Source organism: Tachypleus tridentatus, chromosome 7 (assembly GCF_004210375.1).
Source record: "Tachypleus tridentatus isolate NWPU-2018 chromosome 7, ASM421037v1, whole genome shotgun sequence".
Classification (NCBI taxonomy): Eukaryota; Metazoa; Arthropoda; class Merostomata; order Xiphosura; family Limulidae; genus Tachypleus; species Tachypleus tridentatus.
Window position 1 is genome coordinate 166,797,073 of NC_134831.1, and position 16,885 is coordinate 166,813,957.

The window sequence follows — 16,885 nt, forward strand, 5'->3', positions numbered from 1 at the left end:
ATATATATGCAAAAACGGCTCGTTTGGGTTGAGAAAATATTTTACGTAGAAGAGCGAACCTACTTCGATCATAGTCAGGTTCACAAAGAAAGAAAGAGGTAACTGACCGGAAGCTGACCACATGTTTGGAAGGGGTTGTGTAACCCAAGTGTCGGAATGTAGAGGGCGCTGTTAGATGTTTGAATATATATATATTTTTTTATTTTATTATATTAATATAGGTATAAAGGTGTTCCTTTATATTTGTTTATTTTGGGTTTAAGTTGTTGAATAAGTAAGGCTTCTAAAATTTTGCGTTTGTTTATGTTTGTTTCTTAATTTAGTATTTCAGTGTTTTCTATGGTTATGTTGTGTTTATTTCACTTGCTTTTTCATTTTTTTGCTTGTTTCTTCAATATAGAAGTCGTGGCAGTTGTTGCATTTTTTCGTAAATTTGTCAGTCTAGTTTTTACATATTAAGGACTTTACTTTTGTGCCTGGTTTTTGAATAAGTTTGGTGTGTACTGGAATCTTGTGTTTCTTTATAAGTTGCTTTTTTTCCAAATGCTGGTTATTTTTTCATTGATATCGGGAACATAAGATATGTAGCTGTGCATCATTTTTTAGTTTGTTGTATCTTGGGATTTATCATCGTTTGTTTGTTGTTGATTGTGTTATTGACCTTTGTGTGTGTGTATAATTTTTTCAACGGTTTATGAAAGAAATTTATTGATGTTGATGAAGTGTTGTTTTATTTGTTAATTTCATCGTTAATTTTATCGGATGAACATAGTTTTGTGACTTTGTTTATTTGGCTTGTTAATATGTTGATTTTTTGTTTTGTTTCATTCGGTGGGTCCCTTGTAATGTATAGACCAATGTGGGTGATTTTTGTGAGGATTTCTCTTTTGAATTCTGAATCGGTTCTTGTGATCTTGAGGTAGAGAAATGTTATTTGGTTAGTGTTTTTCCTATTAACAAGTGTACTTAATATTGGGATGTATACAGTTAACATGTTTGATAAAAACGAAGTGTGTGTTCTGTGGATGTAATCTAGCAATTGTATCATCAACATATCTGTACCAGTATAGTGGTGGGTGTCAGCCTCAAGTCGAAACGTTGTTCTGTACTTTATTTTCAGTAAAGTGCTAATACCTCTACCAATTGTCCTAAGAATACATTTTTACTTCAAGTTGATTTCTCGTCATTACTAAGGGTTACGAAAACTTGGCTAGCTATAGCAACAAAATGTTTTATCATCATGATTGGGAAATTGTAGGTGGCGCTGTTAGTCTTGAAAATATTTCTTAACTGTTTTGTGAAATTACCTGTTTATTTCGTGTTCTTTACAGGAGTCCCACTGAAAGCTTATAAAAAGCCTAATTTATCTCCCAGCTAGAAATAAATCCAAATAAAAGGTTAAATTATGTGGTTATGATATAAAGAACAGATTCATATTAATAAATATGAACTAAAAATGTACAATACAATTTATTAAATACATACATATATAAATATATATATATGAACAAAACGTTCTTTTTAAGTGTTCATAAGCTTATAATTTTATCGCAGAATACGTGAAATATTGAAAATTATTTAACCATTATCCATCAAATTCATAAACGTAAGTCTTATTCTCCACACATATATACTGCTAGCCAAATTCATGAGGCCAATGAGAATAAATAAAAAATATGCATTTTGCGTTGTTAGACTTAATCACTTAATGAGTAGAGCTTCGAAAGATGAAAATATGAAGAGGGAAAATAAAAAAAAAACTCTTTTAGCATTTAATAGGGAAAATGTGAGCACTATGAAATTACCCTAAATACTACCTGGTCAAAAGTTTAAGACCACACTGAAACGAAGCGTTCATCGGTAAACACGTAACAAAATTTAGTCATTTGTGTTCAATCATTAGCGTTGTCAAAATCTCCCACTGACTTCTCCTGTGTTACATTGGGTAAAAACATGGCAAAGTCTAAAAAGTTGACAGAGTTTTAACATGGCAGAATTGTCGAGCTGCAAAAGGAAGGTCTCTCTCAACGTGCTATCGCTGGTGAGATTAGGCGTAGTAAAACTGCTGTTGCAAATTTTTAAAAAACCCTGAATGATACGAAACGAAAATTTCAAGTGGTCGGCCCAAGAATATTTCGCCGGCGTAAAGCAGGAGGATTCGACGGGTTGTCCAGCAAGACACCAGCCGATCGTCGAACCAGATTAAGGCTCTAACGGACGCAGAAAGCAGTTCATGAACAATAAGACGCCATCTACAAGAGAAAGGCTTTGAAAACCGTAAACGTCTTCATAGGCCACGCCTCCTTCCACACCACAAAACAGCTCCGTTAAACTTTGCTGAGAAGCACCAAACATGGGACGAAGAAATGTGGAAGAATGTTTTGTTCTCTGATGAGAAAAAATTTACGTGGATGGTCCAGTTGGCTTCCAGTGTTACTGTTACGATAAGGATATCCCACCGGAAACATTTTCTACATGACACAGTAGAAGTGGTTTAATCATGATCTGAGGGTGCTTTCTCCTACCATGGAACAGTGGAGTTTCAGGTTATACAGAGGCGTCAAACAGCTGCCGGCTACATTGGCATGCTAGAGAGAGCATCCTTATTGACTGAAGGTCCTCGCTTGTGTGGAAATGACTGAATCTTTCAGCAGGACAACGCTGGAATCCACAATGCCCACACGACAAAGGACTTTTTCATGGCGAATAACGTGATTCTTTCAGACCATCCAGTGTGTTCGCCCGAACTGAACCTCATTGAAAATGTTTGGGGGTGAATGGCAAAGGAAGTCTATAGAAATAAACGTCAATTCCAAACAGTGCATGATCATCTTGAAGCCATCTTCAACACTTGGGATAACATTCCAAGCAGATCTGCAAACGCTTATAACGACCATGCCAAAGCAATTGTTTGTACTTCTTCGCAAGGACGGCCGTGCAACTCATTACTGAGACCGCTTGTTGGGCATTTTCCACCCTGTATCGGACTTATTTTTGGTATGGTCTTAAATTATACACGAGCGAGTGAAGCATAATGCATATTTTTTCTTTATGTTCATTGTCCTTAAGGTTTTGGCCAGCAGTGTTTTTATTATTAAAGACCGGTAAGCTAGACTAGAAGAAGTATGTTCGGTACCAACTTCAGGCATTATAGAAGATTGAATCCAAGACTTACTTGAAGTACATATATGTGAAAGACAAAATGTACGTGTATATCACTACATGTTAAACATGTGAAAAAAGTAATAATTACACCTCTACATATTTCAGTATCTTGTGTTGAAAGAACGATAATTTTTATAACTTTCTGCTATTTCTTACAGAAGCACAAAACTACAATTTGGGAAAAGGGCAAATCTGTTGAAACCACGACAAATTTATCTCAGTCCCTGAACTGTATTGAAAGTTGTCATCCTGTTACAAACTGTCATAAAGACGTAGGGTGAAGTAGTTCCTGAGATATCATATGTTATATCATGAACTAACGTGGTATCTAATGAACTTTGCTTGTTTTTTGGGCAGAATTTCGAGAGTCTCCTGTTTGCGAATTATTAATAGAAAAAAATATGTGAAACTGAAATATAAGTATAAAAGTAGTCGTAACATATAAAGTACAGAAGGTACTACAAACGATGAAGGTTATACTTGCAGACTGTTAAGAAGTATAATACACCATAGTTAACAGCCAGCTCCTGAAACCATATGTAGAGATTATTCACTATGGTTTTGTTTGTTTGCAATTAAACAAAAACCCGCAGAATGGGCCATCTGTACTTTGCCCCCAAAGGTATCGAAACACAATCTGCAAACATACTGCTATGCCGCTGGTGGATACCTTTTTGAGTATTCAAAACTTTATTTGTTCACAGTGCCTTTAGTGTCTCAACAATTTCTACATGGCGCCCCTTGTCACAGAGGAAAACCTAACAGTTCCGTTTAATAAGTCATTATGTCTGAACAACTTAATATTTAATAAGTATTTCTATGCTATCAACTTAGTAGCTATTTGAAAAAATAATACATGTAAATTGAAGGTGAAAGCAATATTTTAGTTCATTTTTAAATAACCACGATTACTAATAGCATAAGTGCGCCTGACGGGCACTTTACAGCTTCTCAAACCTAGGAATCCAATTGGACTCCACCACCCTCACTTCCTGTTAAATATTGATTTTCGCGCAGTAATTACTTTTTATCACAGCAATCTTCGATAACCCAGCTTCAAAAAGATATGTCGTTGCAGATGGAATTTGGATTCACTGAGCTTAAGCACTTAGCAGCAGATTTTCATCTTTCACTGATATCCATCACTCTGTTAGTTCCATGCTAACAAAATTTTTACCATAGACGAGGCAGCTTTATACAATTTTTACTAAAAGGTGGCATTGTTTTACATTATATTTGTGAGCAAATAAGAGATTCCTATTTAATTATTTTTAACTATTGAAAATGTTTTACTACGCTATCAACACAAACTCTTTAGAAATATAATGTTCCATAGTAAGAGCATCGGTTAATTTAAACGCATTCATAATTTTCTTGGAAAGCCAAATTTTTTCTAGGGTTTCCTTCCGCTCAGTAACTGTAAACCAAGAGAGTTTTTAATACTAAATTTACTGATAATATATCCTGTGAATATTTCTGTTCATCATCTGATTTAGTGTAGATCTTGAATATCAGAAAAACATTATAATATTTATAATCTGAATGATGACGAACATTAAATTTTAACATTTACCAAAAATAAAACTGTCATAATATCTTTTTTTATTCCCACTAATGGTTTAGTTTTTTGAACTGATAAAATTCTGACTCAAGTACTTCTTAGTTATGTTTCTTCATGTACAGAATGCGACAATTTAAATTATATATCACGTATCTCTTGTTATTTATGTTTGCAGTTAATGACACACTATTCCGTGTATATTATTTTGCTTCAAATTGCTTTTGAAATTTTTGGTAAAAATTTAATACGCTATTAACATCTAGATCTATCATTTTAGAAACTTAAAACGTTAAAAATTATAATGGTTACATAGAAAACTGGTTTTAATAGGTAGAGAGCAGCACAATCAGAGAAGCTTCACTCGATTATTGAAGTAGCTTAATAATACCAGGAAAGTTAAATTTATAATTACTGTTTTTGTTTCAATATTCATACCAACTGTAAGAATTATCAACTAGTTCAAAAACTGATTTTTTTAATTACGTGCGGAGCTAGCAGTCACTAATTTTGAAGTGTTAGACTGCAGAGAAGGAAAAATAAAAACCATCTAGGTTTTCATCATTAACAGTAAAAAACAGATAACGTATAATAAATGTGTGAACACTAGTGTTTATTTTTACAGCCAAAGTTTTCACCATTTGACAGTTAGAAAAAGACATTAATTGCTATTTCTACATTTATGTCACGATATAATCGACAGATTAACAGTAATCTTTTTCTATTATCTTGATGTAGCCACAACCTATATGACAATCAGTCCATAGAAGGATGGTGTTTACCAACAGAATGTTGGTGCCAGCCTCGACGTACGAAATATGACCCTCTGTTCTTCAGCTGTGACCTGCATCAACATTAAAAATCGTTTTTGACATACTGTGTAGTTAATTTTGTTACCCTAATGCGGGTTGACATGAACTTCAACATTAGTGACGACGTTCTCCTATATATCACGTGCTAGATGCTGCTGGTAATACTTTCGACTTGTTAACCATTCAGCTATGACCTTCAGGATAAGATTGTAAACATGGTTCCTGTGTCGCGTTTGTAGAGTTAACTCCATGTAAGTAATTTTGTTTACAGTTATAAAGGTGGTTTAATGGATCTCTGTGTGCAGGATATTTGTCATATCTAGGTTTTTAACTTCATACATTACTTTTCATGGTCATAGAATATTTTGGTTGACCTTGCCGAATAATTTCTTTTAGAAATGCTTCTGTAACAGTAGGCTAGATCTTCCCCTTGGTAACAGAAAAACATTGAAAACCAACTTTTCCTGAATGGGACAGTTTTATTGGCATCTACACATTACCAAGTGAAAACCAAGGACATTATGATTATTACCAAGAACAACGTGATTGATTGAACAAGATGTTACCATAGATACTAAATAACTTTATAATAAACATTCATTATACTTGTAGAAGAGAAATCGTTGACGTACTGTAAGAAGCAGGTTTGCATTTAATACTCGATTTATTAAGCTATTTTACACAGTACGTTCGAAAAAATAGATAATACTATTTATAAGAAGACTTAACCTTAACCGAGTAAAAAATTCAATTTATTTTGCTCACCAGATAGCAATAATACAGTTATTTCAATTGACGAAATATATTTCTTCAAAGTTTGAAATCAACCATTTAAGTATTTTTAATATCATTAAAACTATCATAAAGCTAAAACTTTTCAAAGACAACATTATGTTATGAATTCACTTTTGATACTATACCTACGAATTAAATAGAAAAAGCTTTTTTATGATACAGTAGATGAACTGCTCTTTTATTTTCTCAGAAAACAGTTGTTCTTTAAAAATGCTTAACTGGGAAAGTTGTAATAAACAGCCGTTCTACTAAGTCAGATTTGAAGATTTTACTTCCTACAAGCCAGATGGAATCATATTGGACAGAATAAATTTAGGTCAACAGATATTGTGTGTAAAGATTAATTATTAGCTACTTCAATTTTAATCAGATATTTAACGAATTACAAAATGAAAATGTACTTAATAAATAAACTTAATTATTCATACATTGGTTAGCTTGATGCAAATGTTGTACTCTGCACGATTGAAATGTTTACTTAGTTATTGAACAGATTGGAAAAATATTGAAACAAACAGCTCGTAAAGCTGTGTTCAAACATTATTTAGTTGACGTGATACCTTAAATTTTGATTATTTGTATAATTATTGATTTATTATTTTTGAACGTACGTGTAAGACAACTAATGTAATCTAATACACACCTGAACTCAGAAGCTAATTATGAATAAGTGTGAAAATGTGTTATTTCACTATTCTTAATTTGTAATGTAATTTTAAATTAGCAAATCCTTCGATATTGAGTTTACTACTTACTAGTCTTTGTCTTGAGAAATCTCTTTCTCCCTCTGTTTTTTTTAACAAGGAAACTTTTCATTTCGGAGCTTAAATTTCTTTCTAATCTACAAAAATAACTGTAAATTTCTAGTTTTTCGTCTTTATAACAAAGAACAAAAATAAAGAAAAATGATCAGCCTATCACGACAATAAACTAATGCATGTAACATTCCTACTGTTTCTACTTAATATTTAATGTCTTTGTTTCGTTATTTGTAAATATAAATGTGTAATAGGAGAGAGTTAGACATATTATTTGTACTTTGAGCTATCAGTGCCACTTAACAGTGACAGTTAATCTCTTGGTCGGTGGAATGGTGCTACTTAATCAATGGCTGTCTTCCTTGTAGTCAGTAATTAACAACTAACGAGTGTAGAAGATACCTTCAGTATTTGTTCCATAAATAGAAAACGTTATACTTAAATTATTTTGTCTTTATCCAAACCTTTTTGGTATCCAAGTCATTAAATTTCCGTTAAATTTTACTAATATCGTTAAATGTTGAAGTGTGTTAGAACACAAACGTTTTACCTTTACTATTTTTGTAAATTGATGAAGCTAGATTCTGTAAGAGCTAATACAATGTCTTCAAAATTTTTTTTAATAGGACAGCAGTAAGTTTAAGTACTCAGAACGTTTAAATTTGAAGTTTTATTACCCAATGAACACAGCAAATAGAATAATGTGGTTTTGTTCTTATAACAAAATCTTCAGATATTTATACTGTTCTAACATATAGGAGAAATAAAACATTCTGTTGTTCAACTTTATTGTCATGAATGAAGAAACTCTGCAGAACATAACCACGTGACTCATATATCTTAGTTGTAATGTCAGAAACGTAGATAACCTTGATTGTATGTAATAAGTATGGGTATATCATGTTTTTTTTTTATTTTACTCAGTCATTAAGAAATAAGGTTAAATACCTTTATTTGTAAGGCAAATCGGTTCACAATTCTTACGTTTCACCGTAATATAATATCAAACTTAAATAGTTTTGATAATATATTGATCCATAATGATACTATATCAGTATTATGAAATCCTGTGCCATTTTTGAATGATATTGTTATTTCGATCTTATTATAATGAAATAAAACTACCAATGTAACATGTTAAGTAATATTTTTTCATATATAAACAATTATTAAGTATTTATCTTCAGTCATTATCGTTTCTTTTTACGATTTAGATGTTGTTTTAATCATAAAATATTAACGAAACAGGTAATTAATTTTTATTTTTATATTAAGGTCCAGAAAATTTATTTGATTGTCGATGATGTTCATACTTCAAAGTAACAATTAATAATTATCGAAGGTAACTTCATCTGTTAGAGATTTCTTATATTTACTATTAAAATTTCAGGTTTCATGTATTGTTTCATGTTTCTTGATGAACTCTCAATGTAAACTAAAGTGATATTTTGAAAATATTTTCTAAATAAATAGTCAAAAATTATAAGAGGCTTTAAATTAATGTACTTTAAGTTGAGAAACTGTTAACATCGATAACTTGTAATGCTAAAATTCGGGATTTGATCTCTCGTGTGCACACAACTAAAATAGATCTTTGTCAGCTTTTAACAACAAACAAACACTGGAATTATTTGTGTTATTTATTTTTTATCGATCATAAAATTCCATGTTAATACTGAAATATCATAAGTGTTAATCGTTTCCTCTTACACTTTGTATGTGGCTCCCCGTTCCCAACTTCCATATCTTCCTCCAACTTCCCTTTTAACTCCATGAGAACAACAGTAGGTAGGAGGAACACCACAACAAAAGAAACCTCTTCCACACACTTTGTTATCTGGACAAGTCCTCACAGCTTCAGACAATAATAAAAAGCAAGGTTATACAAACATGGTTGTTTAACCCTGTATTGCTCTTTCATGCATGAAATCATGTTGAGATCATTTCAAGTCTCATTTTAGTTGCTGTGAACTATAAAATCATCAACAAAAGTACATTATTTTACTATTAGAAATATAGACAAGTTTCAAACTTTTAGCTTGATTTTTTTACAAATTATCCAGTTTTTATAAAATATTCTATTACAAACCTTCACAAACCAGAAGTGAACAATGTGACAAGTTACTAAACGACACAGAAAATTATAACTTATAATTGATATTTCTATAATAACACTTAAAACGTGGTATGAATTCAGTCTTAAATAATTTAGAATCTCACTTGGAGTTGCTTCCAACAGTGTTGTAAGCATCAAAAGTATAATAATTATTATAGTCTTCATTTCTCTAATTTGTTGAAATCAATATTCATGTATGTAGTAAAATGTAACTTTATAACGAAGCCTAATTTAAAAATTTGAATTCCATCTGTTACTAACTACAGGATCAAGGTATAGGACAGAGGTACTTTGATGGTGAGTCACAGAAACATAAATATACTGGTGAAACACAGTAACGATGTATCACAATGACACTGAAACCAGTTCAAGAGCCCTACAAAAATTGATGTATCTTTACTCTATGTTGAAGAATTTCTCTCATTTGATATATACAACTTAACAATAAATTCATTTCATTTTCAACATCCTTTTAACTGTGGATGTTGTTCTAACTTAATCAAATTTGAAAGTAGGAGCTTTAATCTTACAGAAAGTGTACATCTAACAACCAAAACACACATAAAGTACAAATTAACAACAGATAGAAAAACGATACCATGTATGTGGTCAATTACTGATTTGCAAAATGAAACAAAAATATTAATTTCTGACAACAAGATAACAAGAATTATTCCAAAAAGTAATTCAGATCTGTACTTGGTGTAATATTCATATAATTGATATTATTTAGAAATTCCCTCAAACAAGATATAAAATTATATTACCAAGGATTGTTGAATTTTAGATACTTTTATTAAGTTTTACTCGAGTGTAAACATAGAATTAGAGTACGGTGCCCAGCAGTGTCCCAACTATTATAGTTGTATTTTTAATTAGATACTATGTTCTAAGAATATCACAACCAATCAGAGTGTTTCTAGTAACAGTTGACGTTTATAATCAAATTACAGTATCAAACAGGCATGCAGAGAGACTCACACTTAGCCAATAGAAAACTGTGAGTGATTATTTGTTATTTACATGTAAAAAATATTCTCTTACGTGGCCGATGTAATAATGGAATAACTTTGAAATTTTAACTGAAAATGAAGTTGTGTGATTAGTGTTGAATGTATAGCACTATGTTAGTAAATTAAAACTATATGACTCCACTCACATACAGTTCATATAATAGATGTACATAAATATTTATATATCAGTATATCTCCTCGTATACCCGTAGTTGTTATGACAAACGAACATCGGTATGCAGTATTATAGCCACTACTTAGTTATTTTAACCTTAGAAGACACAGGTATCTGTAAACACATTTCTTTCGTTTCACTAAAAGTCTACAGGCAAATTAGATGATTCTTCTACCCTAAAGTAGGTACACGTACTGTTTGTTTCTTGTTTGATTTTAAAATTTCGGTCACAGCTGTTCCACGACTATTTGCGTTAGTTGTTGATTGTGTTATTGATCCAGATGTGTGTGTATACTTTTTTCATGTTTTATGGAGGAAATTTGTTGATGTTTATAAAGTGTTGTTTTATTTTGTTGATATCGTCGTTAATCTTAACAGGTGAACTTAATGTTGAAATGTATACAATTAACGTGGTTGATAAAAGTGTGTGTTCTGTAGATAAGAATCTAGCAATTATATGATCTACATATCTGTACCAGTATAATGGTAGGTGTCAGCCTGAAGCCGAAATGTTGTTCTGTACTTTATTTTAATTGAAGTTCTAATACCCACAACTGTCTTGAGCATCCATTTTTATTTCAAGCGCGTTTTTCGTCATTACGAAGGGTTATGAAATCTTGGCTACCAAAACTGACGAAAAGCTTTATCATCATGATTCAGAAATTTCAGGTGGCGCTGTTAGTTTTGAAAATTGTTCTTAACAGATTTTTGAAATTTTCAGTTTATTTCGTGTTCGTTACGGGCATCAAACTATAAACTTATGAAAAGCCTAAGTTATCTTCACGTTAGAAATAAATCGAAATAAAAGGATAAATTTTGTTGTTATTGTAAAATAACAGAGTCAGTTTAATAAACATGAATTGAAAATGTAAAATATAATTTATTAAATAGATATATAAATATATATATAAATGTAAAAACAGAACAGGCTTTTAGAGAATTCATCAGCTCATAACTGTATCATAGAATATTGAAAACAATTTAACCATTATCCATCAAACTAATAAAACGTATGTTTTATTCATTATACATATTTATTATTATAGACCGGTAAGATAGACTACTAGTAGAATGTTCGGTACCACACTTAGGTATTGAGGAAAATTAAACCTAAGACTTATATGAAGTACATATATGTTAAAGACAAGTTATATAACACTACATGTTAAACAAGTGAAGAAAATAAGAATTACACCATAACATACCACAGTATCTTGTGTTGAAATCTACAAATCTACAGTTTGGGAAAAGGGCACAAATTATTGAAACCACGAGGGATATTTCCCAGATGGGAACTGTATTAAAAATTGTTACCTGTCACCCGCTGTTATAAAAATGTAGGGCGAAGTACTTCCTGAGATATCATATGTTATATCATGAACTAACTAGAAATGTAAACATATTTGCTTGTTTAAAGTTCAAAATTTGAAAAGTCTCATGTTTGCGAATTATAAAAAAAACTGAAATATATATATATAAAGACAGTCGTAATATATAAAGTACAAACGATGAAGATAATACTGGCAGGCAGCCAAGAAATACAAGAGACAACAGTTAACAGACAGGTGTTGAAACCATATGTAGAGATACACTATGTAAAATACCTAGTTTATAGACTCTGGTGGAAAAATTATCACTATGGTTTTGCCTGTTTAATATTAAGCACAAAGCCATTGAATGTGACATCTGTATTTTGTTCCCCAAAGGTATCGAAATCTGGTTTCTGGCGATGTAAGTGCGCAAACATACTGCTATGCCACTAAGTGGAGGGGGTGTTCACTATGATATTTTATTTTTATGGTTGACTACGTAAAGAATAATTCGTTTTTTTGAGTATCCCAATCTTTCTCTGTTTACAGCGCTTTTAGAATCTGAGCAATTGTTTTCACGGCGACCCTAAACAGAAAGAAGAACCTAACAGTTCCGTGTATTATGTAGTTATATCCAAACTACTTAATACTCAATAAATACTTCCATCTTAGCAACTTAGTAGCTGTTTCAAAGAATAATACAAATAAATTGAAAGTAAAACAATATTTTTATCTAATATTGAAATAACCACAATTATTAAACGGATGTGATCGCCGGTTGGACACTTCACAACTTCTCAAAAGTTGGAATCAGATATGAAACCACCAACCTGATTTCCTGTTTCAACCGAAACGTAACAATAATTTCTACATAATATAAGTCGTCACATGAAGTTTAAATAAATGTCTTTTTATATATAAAGCAGATAACAAATTGACTTTACAACAAATTTTAAATGACTCATAATAATTTTACAAAGTTTTCAAATTTCAGATGAGTTGAACTTATTCAATATATAATTGTATGTTCTTCTATTTATCATGTTTATGTTACTTGTGTACAGTCTATTCAGTTATATAGTATTTATAGTAATTGAATATCAACAAATTCAGTGCAAAAATCCTGTGTACAATGAAGAGAATCATATCAGGGTTATACAAGCTGAAAGTCAACACTTTCCCACATATATATCAAATAGAGAATTGGCCGCTTATATTGGAGAAAAGGACAGTGAGTGTCGGACGAAACGTTCGAACGTCTGATATATAATCCGCCGTCATAGGCTGTTACAGGTTATCCAACTGTAAACTCCAGGTACGAAGAACATCACAGTTAACAAAATGATTTGAACTTACAATGTCATCTCGGCTAGTCCTAACAGCGAGATACAGTGAAGAACCTGACATTATTAGAAAACATATTGTTATTAATATTTTATAACGATATCTATTGGTCAATATGTATTTATCTGAAAAGCTTAGCCAATAAACGTCACGTTTAGAAAATTGTTAATATTATATTAGTACCAAGTTTAAACACTGTTATACACTGTGTATAAAAGTGACATTTTATGATATTCGTTATATAATCATTCAGTATTAAATATCTTACATCAAACCGTTAATTGAATATTGTTCCATTTATCATGTTTCTATTACTTCTTAATTATCTAAGTAGAGGTTGTCAGTCCTTATAAGACATATTTACATGTGTTGATATGTTCACCAGTTGCCCCAGGGGCGAAAAAGGAAACATGTTTTGCACCCAAATATTAGTTCATAAGAAAATTTCAACGATTCCGAACCTAATAAACAAGGGTTTGAAGCTAATACACAAGCTTACACATACAAGCCGATATCAACGGCTTATTTTATGAGAAAGTTACCTGAAGATACTGGAACCACAAGAACCCTATTTTTACCAAACACTTCACGACTTAACTTACGAGGTTTGACATATCAAAATGTCAAGGTTACGAAAAATGTATTCTCAAGACGGTTGGTATGGGTATTAAAACTTTAATTAAAATAAAGTACAGAACAATGTTTCGACCTTCTTAGGTCATCCTCAGGTAAACAAAGAGAGAGTTTGAAACTGACCTTTACCGGGAACATGTCTCAGGGTCGAGAGTATAAATGGGTACGGGATTGTACGGGTCGATGCAGTTATATGTTCGCGACATCTTTATATTGGTTTAATTTTGGATTTAGTTGCTGTTTAAGTGGGACTTCTTTGATTTTGCGTTTGTTTATATTTGTTTCCCTACGTAGTATCTGAGATTTTACTATGGTTTTGCTGTGTTGAGAAACGTGTGAAGGTGTTATTGTATCTTTGAATCTAGTTTCCATTTTTCTGTTTGTTTCTCCAATATTGAACTCGTGGCAGTTGCTGCATCGCATTTCGTAAATAATGTTGGTGATGTGACTGTCAGCGTAGTTTTTAGATAGAATGGAATTTAGTTTTGTATCTAATTATTGAATAAGTTTGGTGTTTACTGGAATCTTGTGTTTTATTATAAGTTTTTTTTTATCCAAATGTTGGTTATGTTTCCGCTGATTTCGGGAACATGTGGTATACAGCTGTGTAAGGTTTTGTAGTTTGTTTGGATTTATCATCGTTTGTTTGTTGTTGATAGTGTTATTGATCTTTGTGTGTGTATATAATTTTTTCAACGGTTTATGAAAAAAATTTGTAAATCTTGATAAAGTGTTATTTTATTTTGTTTATTTCATTCTTTATTTGGTTTCTTAATATGTTGAGTTTATTGTTGTGTTTCAGGTGCTGAGTCCCAAGGAATATGAAACCTAGTATAGGTGATTATTGTGAGGGTTTCTCTTTTAAACTGTGAATCGATTCTTGTGATCTTGAGGTTGAGAAATGTCATTTGTTTAGTTCTTTGGTTTTTTAGCTTAGTACTGGTTAACGAAAAATTGGGATGTACAGACCTAACGTGGATGAAAAAACTTACTATGTGCTCTGTAGATGTGAATCCAGCAACTGTATCATCAACATACCTGTACCATTATAGTGGTGGGTGCCAGCCTCAAGTCGAAACGTTGTTCTGTACTATTTTAATTAAAGTGCTAATAACCATACCAGCTGTCTTGAGAATACATTTTTACTTCAAATTGGTTTTCTTGTCATTACGAAGGGTTACAAAATCTTGTTTAGCTATAGTGACAAAACGCTTTATTATCATGATTGAGAAATTTCAGGTGGCGCTGTTAGTCGTGAAAATATTTCTTAACAGTTTTGTGAAATTATCAGTTTATTTACTGTTCGTTACGGGAATCAAACTATAAACTTATAAAAAGCCTAGTTTACCTCTCAGTTAGAAATAAATCGAAATAAAAGTTTAAATTATATGGTTATTATAAATAACGGATTCAGTTTAATAAGCATGAACAGAAATATACAATATAATTTATTAAATACATATATAAATATATATATAAATGTAAAAACAGAAGAATTACTGTAATATGAACACACGGGACAATACATTCCCAAGGAATAGCCATGGCGAACGTCAATAGCACAACAGAGATGTGTGCTCAGATTACATATCCTCACACAAATTTTTTAAAAACTTCGCTTTCTGTCGCCGAATTTTTGTAACGTTCACCACTTTCAATACAATTTTGAGGACTAAGTTCAGTGTGTGTCAAATTAAATGAACATTCTTGTTACTATACATCGCCTCATCTAGTTGTAACCTGAATTTCTTGCCTTTAATTTTTTTTCAATTATCTGATCATTGAGGTTTCTTACGCTGTGTTGGATATTACGACTCATGGTATTGTTGCATAAAGGCACCGTTGAAAGCTGTCTTCTCGCAGTCTCACCAACCATAATGTTCATCATATCCACTGCAGCTGGTAAAATCACTTCTTCTGAGATGATGTGAGGGTTTTTTACATTTTGCAACTTTACAGAATATGCCTTCTTTTTGGATGCTAACAAAGGATTGCTTGTATCAAAAATGTACCTTTTTATTCTTTTAATTCTTTTACTTACTGGTAAAATAATCACAGGATTTACTAGTCATGTGAGAATGATTGGTCTCTAAGTGGAGTTTTAGTTTACCTGGAAGCATGCATTCTGGAGCTAAAGCTTTTAGACATAATAAACATTACTGAAACTCTTCATGATTGACATCTAGCGACGTGAAACCAAAGTCGGGATAACTATAGTCATTATTCTGTTTCTTCTCAATTTTACCACTGGTATGTGGTTCGACATCCATTTTTTTTCACTACAACACTTCTTATTAATGTTCAAAAATATTTCCATTTTTATGCACAAGGATTACAAAGCAAATAAATAATTCACTGAACTTTTCTAGAGCTCGCAGTCACTTCATCATAACACAATTCAGTTATTTCTATTACTGATGTACCCGGAGAGTCGACAGGTATTTATATACAAAATATAAGAAACGAGAAAGTTCGTGAAGTGCCTGGCGTCTCCGAAAGTACAAGTAAAGAAAAATATATCTCAAACACTCGAGAACGTTATTGAAAGGAATGTAGTGTTGTTTGAATTTGAAACTGTGAATTACTTTGAGCTAGTAGTTCGCGCAGTGTCCGAAAGATTTCGATATTGCTGTGATTTCATCGAAAATTTGAAATATCTTTCGGCTCCCATGTGAGTTTCTCGTGGCGCATATTTTGGAAAACACTAACGTAATTAACAAAACAGGAGAGTGAACAAAGCAGTTTCGTTATCATCATCTTCCGTCTTTTTGAAATACTCTGACGAAAAAGTAAGATTTGACAATTACTCTTCTGGAGAACCCAAACCCAGAATTTGCTAAGGTTAATTGTGTGTTAATACAACGCCATGAATAAAACATAGGATTTCTAGCTCAGGCAGGTTAACCAGCTAATTTAATAGCTATTTTATAAAAGTCACAGAAAATATTACAAATGAATGTGGTATTAAAATTAAGAAATTATTTGCATTATGAATGGATTTTTAATGCTATGTACTGAGTATCTACCAGAAACGAGTAAGCTTTATACAATTTTTACTAAAAGATGGCACTGCCGAACATTATCTTTATGAGCAAATATGGCATTTTCAAACAACCGATCGACTGCTTTTAATGTGATTATATGTGCTGAAAGTGATCTTGTCCAACGGCCTAAAAAACGTCTAAAAATGTGTGACAATCATTGCT

General features: G+C 31.7%; 1 long non-coding RNA gene across 1 annotated transcript; it reads left to right on the forward strand.

Annotated features, from left to right (window-relative positions):
- Window positions 1-5,642: 5,642 nt before the first annotated feature.
- On the forward strand, window positions 5,643-14,798 carry LOC143258217 (uncharacterized). Its single transcript, XR_013032205.1, has 2 exons — window positions 5,643-5,786; window positions 14,482-14,798. It is a non-coding gene; the product is annotated as an uncharacterized LOC143258217 (long non-coding RNA).
- The last annotated feature ends 2,087 nt before the right edge of the window (window positions 14,799-16,885 follow it).